This window comes from Dipteris shenzhenensis, chromosome 20 (genome assembly GCF_047967505.1).
Source record: "Dipteris shenzhenensis isolate YYH24624 ecotype China chromosome 20, Dip_SZ_1.0, whole genome shotgun sequence".
NCBI lineage: Eukaryota > Viridiplantae > Streptophyta > Polypodiopsida > Gleicheniales > Dipteridaceae > Dipteris > Dipteris shenzhenensis.
In genome coordinates, this window is record NC_141615.1 from 27,865,830 (window position 1) to 27,872,995 (window position 7,166).

A 7,166-nucleotide genomic window follows, 5' to 3' on the forward strand; every position below is an offset into this window, starting at 1 on the left:
AGAAATTGACATTCCTAGAGCAATACCCGATGTTTAGTTTTCTAGCAACATCTATATAATTAGAATGGAAAATAAGGGGGGAATATAGTCATGGAAGTGTCGGTCAATAAACAAATATTTTATCATGCAAAGTCACAAATATTAGCCTTGCTACCATTTTTAGGGAAAATTTATCAAATTCAAAGCTCTAAAATTAGACTTTTGCTTTTGGGTGAATTTATCAAATTTGAACCTCTAAAAATTAACCCAACCAATTGAAGAAGCCTCTAAATTCTCGAGTGGGCTAAAATTTCCCCTAATTTTCTCCTTGCACATAATACAAAGCATCTATGTATAAAGTGATTAATCTTAAACGTGGGCTAAAATTTCTCCTAATTTTCTCCCCACACATAATACAAAGCATCTATGTATAAATTGATTGATCTAAGCCCCTCTTTGACTGAAGATCTAGATATGACACATTCTGAATCATAAAAGTGCCATATTTGTTTAAATATTTCCTTTAAAAATGGTATTTTTGATATGAAGGTCAATTTCTTCAATGAACAATGGCTTCAAAAGTCTACTAATTTCCACTTCAAAAGGCTCTACAATCAAAGGACTACAAGAAGGAGAGTGTTCTTTATTTGGCAATAAAATTTTGTGATTTGTCAAATGAGATGACAATCACTATGATTCTTCTTTAATGGAGAGGTTTCTCAATGCTAGGAGGAGAACAAGTAGACAAGCCTGTTGCTTTGTTTATCAAGGATATTGCTAAAATTTTTGGAATTCTTTAATGAGATCTGCCTTCTTTCCTTGAATGTCAAGGCTATTTGGTTTCTATCACAACAAGTGTGTAAATTGTAGCATCCTTCTATCATATTAAAGAATACCCTTGCTACATGATCATATATATTTACAACAATTATGGACATTTTGCCAAGAGATAAGATCCAATAGTTCAACTTATGGTTGGATTGAAATTTATTTTTAATCATAATCTCTTTTTAAACAATATATGAAGAAGCAACTTGCAATGCAGATTGAATGCTGTGTATTTAGCATACAAATCACCATACCCAATTAATATTCAATGATTTTGTTGCTAGATTAGGTTCTACATAGTAACTTTCAAATTTATGAAAATTTAAATAGCGTTCTTAGAAGGTTCTTTTCAGATTGCCACCAACAAAAACTTTCTATCACTTAAAGTTTCGTTTCAAATTGCAAGCAATAGATAATACTAAAAGTTTCAAGGTATTTCTATCAATCAAAGAGTAACCTTCTAAAGTTTATTGCACAATATATGATTTTTTAATTTTTAAAGCTAGCTTTTTATTACGGGAAGGTCACCCCCAAAAGACCAATTACAAACTTTGGCTAACTACATGGGGCACTCTTCCCTGTAGCTACACTACAAAGCAGCTAAACTTAGAAACTTGTAAAAACCCCCATTAAACTTGAACTAACTAGAAAATCCAGTATTTTCATCATCAATCCCAAGTCCATCAACAACACCTTCACATGTGCCAAGATGGCATATCGTCTATTACCTCAGTCCACATCTCTATCTAACAAATTGCAAAAGCCCCACACTCCTAGCAACACCACAGCTCTGAGGTACAACCAATAGTCCCCAACATCGAGGGAACACCCACCATGTCCTTGATGATAAAAACCCTCCCATTTAATACCTAAGGAAAAACATGTCAACAATCCTCCTTTAATGCCTAAGGAAAAACATGTCATCAATCCAACTCTTCGGACTGAATTTTTAAGTTTGCCTCTGAACCCTCCATGTCACGAGACAAGTCAACATCAAATGTCAAATCTCTTCCACTTTCTTGCCACATTAAGGATACAAGGGTCTTATTACAATCCACTTCAATAGCCTACCCCAAACTGGTACCCACATGTGCATGATTTTACAAGGAAGAAAACTGGTCTTACTGATGACTTAACAACCCTTCTAGATATCCTTCAATTGATCTTTCCACCAAGTTGTGCTCCATTTCAAGGACCATTTTGAATTTAGTCTAGCCACTAAGGAACACCATTGATTGACCGTCCATCCTATCGATGCGATGCACTTGGATAGCTAGTCCTTGGGGACACACTTAAGCACCACATCCACCATTAATAACTTGCCCTCATTGAGTGAGAATTGATCGCAAATTAGTTTCAAGTGTTTCCAAAAGTCTTTTCAACATCTATCCATGAGCTCACCCCTTTCATTTGTGGACTTCATGCACAAGGCAAATCCATTTGTGTAAGCAATATACCATTTGGAGTCACTGCCAACTTGACCAAACATTTTCATACAAATGGGCATCACCACCTAGGCCAATCCTCCCCTTTCATGCTATTAAGACATCTTCCATTCATGGACTCACCCTGCAACAAGATTTGAAGCAACAATCTTAAAGGAAACGAGGAACAAATTCTATCATACCATAATGGATCCTGCTAGACTACCACTCCTTTACTCTTGCCATTCTCAGCAGGCCATTTGACTACTTCAGCCAAGATTTTTTTTTGATGTAGCATCCGATAGGGCCTAAACCACCCTTCATTTTGGGAGCTTTAAACTCATCCCATGGTATATAATGGATTCAACATTTACCTCCCTTGGTCAACAAAAAGGCTCGAAGGAGTTTTTCAATTTCAATCCAGTGACTCTTCCTTAAGTTCCATACAAATGCTATGTAAGTAGTGGCGTTGACTAGAATATGATGCATAACTAACACACATGCATTATAGCCCAGACACATGCATTTTTTTAAATGTCGTTTTTTTCTTCAACTTGTCTTTGAACAAATCAAAACATTATTTGAGAGTTAGGACCAAGTCAAGAAGATTCCCCAAGTATGAAATGACCTTCCCCCTTCCGAATCCATTTGATAGGTAATTCACCCACCTAGGGAGAATGCCCTACTCAACCCTGAGTGCAAATGTCTTGATACATGTACCTAGAGAACCCAAGGCATCATAGAACTTGTGTAGCACATCAAACAGATTAGCCACACTTTATTTACTCTCTGTGAGGAAGGCAACAAACTCGTTAACAAATAGTTGTGAACACATTCGTCTACCCAATGGTAATAACGCTCTCGTAATCACCCCATCATCCATTCCTTTCTCTAGCAAACTTAACAAGAGAACAATACACAAGGCAAAAAACAATGATGTAACAGGGCAACCCTGTCTAACTGATTTGTGAATTTAAATACTGCTATAATAAGGTAACCCACAAAGAGGCCATTATTGCAAACTTAGCACTCTCTTTGAGGTAGTAGGAGCAATTTGATACAAGTCAACTCAAAGATTAACAAAGGTCAACCCAAGCAATTTGACAGAAGTCAACCCAATCAACTCAAAAGATTGACTTGGTTTTTTTGATCATTTTAGCCCTCTTGAAAGAATTTATTTTCATGATGTTTCTTTCTTTATTAACCACTCACATGGGTTCTAGTTTTTTTTGGCAAGTATTGTCTCCCATTGTTGGGGTACAATGGCTCATGAGCCCGTTATTATTGAAGTGCTATTTTGAGCATTTCCCCATGCTTGGGTTTCATGAAACCAACATTCAAAAAAAGCACTCTTTTGTGGAAGATTGCCCTTGTCCATAAAATGAGGCAAGGGGTAAGTGTAAGAAAATAATACGACGTCTATGCTCAACAGATAACAGGATCTCGTATGCAAGAGAGAAAACACGATAGTATGGAGAATCAAAAATTTGATTACTGTAGGATTGATACAATAGATGGCGCTGCCTCCCAGCCGTGCGCTCCTGTGAAAGAAGCTTTGATGGCATGCTGGAAACAGTAGAAGACTGAGGCTGAATGCTAAAGAATCAAGGTTGTTGTAGCCACTGATGCAATGGGCTTCACGGGCTTGCTCTTATATAGCCACCAGTCGTAGTCGGTTAGGCTCGATTGGGTGGCCGACCCAGTCCACCCAAAATGGTCGATTGGGGGTCAGTCCCAGGCCACCGACCATACGATAGAACCGGTGTGCAAAACAGAGCAACTAACCTACGGGCTCCGTTCGGCCCACAGCCATCCGAGATCATCGGAGGCTCCAAACGGACCTCGAAACCCGAGAGTGGGCTGCCCCGAGAAATGCTCCGTCTACCCTCAGTGCGGTCAGTCAAGGGATGCCTTCCCGCACTTGCATGTAGACGAGTTGGCGGTGCGCCAACTCTATCTGAAGCCGTCCAGCCATCAAGCCACACATGGCCCCCATCTGGTGTCCAAACCAGGACCTACTGGATAACCGAGCTACTCAAATGCCCTCTCCTCATATGGGGGGCTTACAAGTAGAGTTAGCTGGTTCTCGCATAGTTACACGAGAGTGGAGCATTGATATCTAACACCCCCCCTCAATGTCCACCCGCAAGTGAACTTACTTTTTCGGCCCAATGCCAAGTCGATGAAGATGCCTCTCCAGCAGGTCTCTCCCAAGAGCCTTCCTAAAGATGTCTGTAGCATTCTCTGTAGTCGGACAGTACACCAAGTCGACCTCTCCATCCATGATCAGCTCGCGTACAAAGTGATATTGAATCTCAATGTGTTTTGTGTCAGCGTGGAACACCGGGTTCTTTGTAATCGCCATGCAACTGTGATTGTCACATGATAACTGCGTAGGCTTATTCTGCACTGCACCCATGTCCCCTAAAATCCTCCTCAACCACACTGCCTCGCAAGAAGCAAAGCATGCAGATTTGTACTCGGCCTCGGTAGAAGAAAGAGCAACTGTGGGTTGCTTCTTGCTGACCCATGACACAACTCCAGATCCAAGTGAGAAACAGTACCCTGTCACTGATCTCCTGTTGTCCACGTCTCCTGCCCAATCCGAGTCACAGAATCCGGTCAAGATGTTGCCCTTGGTATAGGCGATGCCATAATCAAGTGTGCCTTTGATGTATTTTAGCACCCGCATCCCTGCCCTCTAATGGTTCTCTCGGGGCTTATTGGAAAACCTGCTTAGTACACCAGTCGCAAAGCTGAGTCCGACCGTGTGTTGCACAGGTAGATCAAGCTGCCCACAAGCCTTCTGTACTTCGCTTCGTCCACCAGTGGTGATGAATCCTCGTTTGAGAGCTTCACATTAACCTCCATAGGGGTATCAACTGTTTTGCACTCAGCCATGCCAAATGCTTTCAGTTGTGAAATGAAGATCTGTTTCAGCTCTTGCCAAACTTCAATCCCCAAACAGAAATGCATCCCCTTTCATCATACTCCGGCCCATTTTGCAAATGACACGCATCTTGCGTTCTGCTACTCCATTTTGCTGTGATGTATGTGGGGGGGGTTTCTGCCTCTTGATTCCGTGACTTTTGCAGTAACTTTCGAATTCAGTCGATGTGAACTCTCCACCTCTGTCTGATCTCACATTCTTCACCTTCCTCCCCGATTCTTTCTTGACCATTACATGCCATTCCTTGAACCTACTGAAAGCCTCATCTTTTGTCTTCAGGAAGTATATCCATATCCTTCTACTATAGTCGTCGACCAGCGTCATGAAGTAGGAGGAACGACCCAAAGCTTCCGTCTCCATCTTTCTGCAGAGGTCCGTGTGAACGAGCTCTAGAAGAGCCTTTGCTCTACTGGCCTCTTTAGGAAAGGGCTGCCGATGCTTCTTGCCCATCATGCAAGCTTCACATACATCGGGCAGATCTAAAATTTCTGGTAGGTCTGCAATCATTCCACTTTTATGCATCTCCTTCAAAGAACTAAGGTTTAGATGACCAAACCTCTCATGCCATAGCTTAGTGTTCTTCACATCCGCTCAAGCACTGAAAGCTGAGAGTTCGTAAATGTTGTTGCGTCGTGTACCTTTACCAACGACCTTTCCTTGAAGATCCAGGATCTGTGCACCATTCTTATCGAATTGAACTTTGAGGTCCTGATGCGTGATTGCAGAAATGGACAACAAGTTCCTCTTGATATCTGGCACATAAAGAACATCGGACAACTGTTTTACAACTCCATCTGACTTGAGAGCGATCATACCTTTTCCTTTTGCTGGACATTTTGCATCATTGCTGACTGCAACCATGATGTCATTTCCTACCGGCTGTAGAGAGGTATACCAATCCTTCCGACTGGTCATGTGGCGCGATGCACCACTGTCAATGATCCAAGGTTCATCTGCGGGTACATGAAGTGCCTCCGTGCAAATCTCCTCAATTGTGATGAATAGCTCTATGGCTGTGCTGTTGCTGGACTCTTTCTTCACTCCGTTCTTCTCATTTGCAATCTTCTTGCGGCACTCAATCTACTTGTGCCCTACCTTGTTGCAAGAGAAGCTCTTGATCTTCTTCTTTCTCTTTTTATCATCAGAAGAAGATGGGTTACCAGAGTCCTTACCCTTGCCTTTCTTTGATCCGGTCCAGAAAGCCGAATCCTCTCCAGTCCTCGTCTTTTGATGCATCTCCTCAAAGTTGAGGGGCAGATTTTTGTTCTGCGTATTCAGCGCTGTAACAAGACCGTCGTACTTTGGTGGGAGAATCCATGTGCACCTTCATGCTAGATTCTCGCTGGTGATGGTGATGCCAATCGCAGTCATCTGATCGTGCAGATTCTTCACCCTGGTGATGAACTTCTCTGCCGCTTCAGACTCAGACAACTTTTCATTCGCGAGTTGAGTCTCTAGATTGTGAATCTGCGTCTGATTCGTGGTCTTGTACTGATTTTTCAAGACCGTCCATGCCTCTTCCGCTGTGGTCACATGTTGAATTAACGCCATGACGGAATCACCAACACTGCAGACAATGGAACGCAGTGCATCTGCATTTCTTCTTATCAACGCGAGAATCTCATCCGCAATTGGTACTATCTGTTGTCCTGCATTGGTTGGATTCGGTCTCAGAACCGGCCTCACGTCCACCCCAGTAGTAGTGTCCCAAAGCTCATATGCACTTAGGATGGTCTTCATCTTGAACTTCCAGAGAGGATAGTTAGAGCCGTCCAACTTTCCGCTTTCGTCGAACAGTGGGATTCGCAGTCTTGCGGGCTGGGCCATCTCTCACAATTTGCTTGCAACAAACAGAAACACACTACCAAATCTTCTTGCTAGAGTCCAGGCTCTGATACCATATAAGAAAATAATACGTTTGTGCTTAACAGATAACAGGATCTCGTATGCAAGAGAGAAAACAAGATAGTATGGAGAATCAAAAA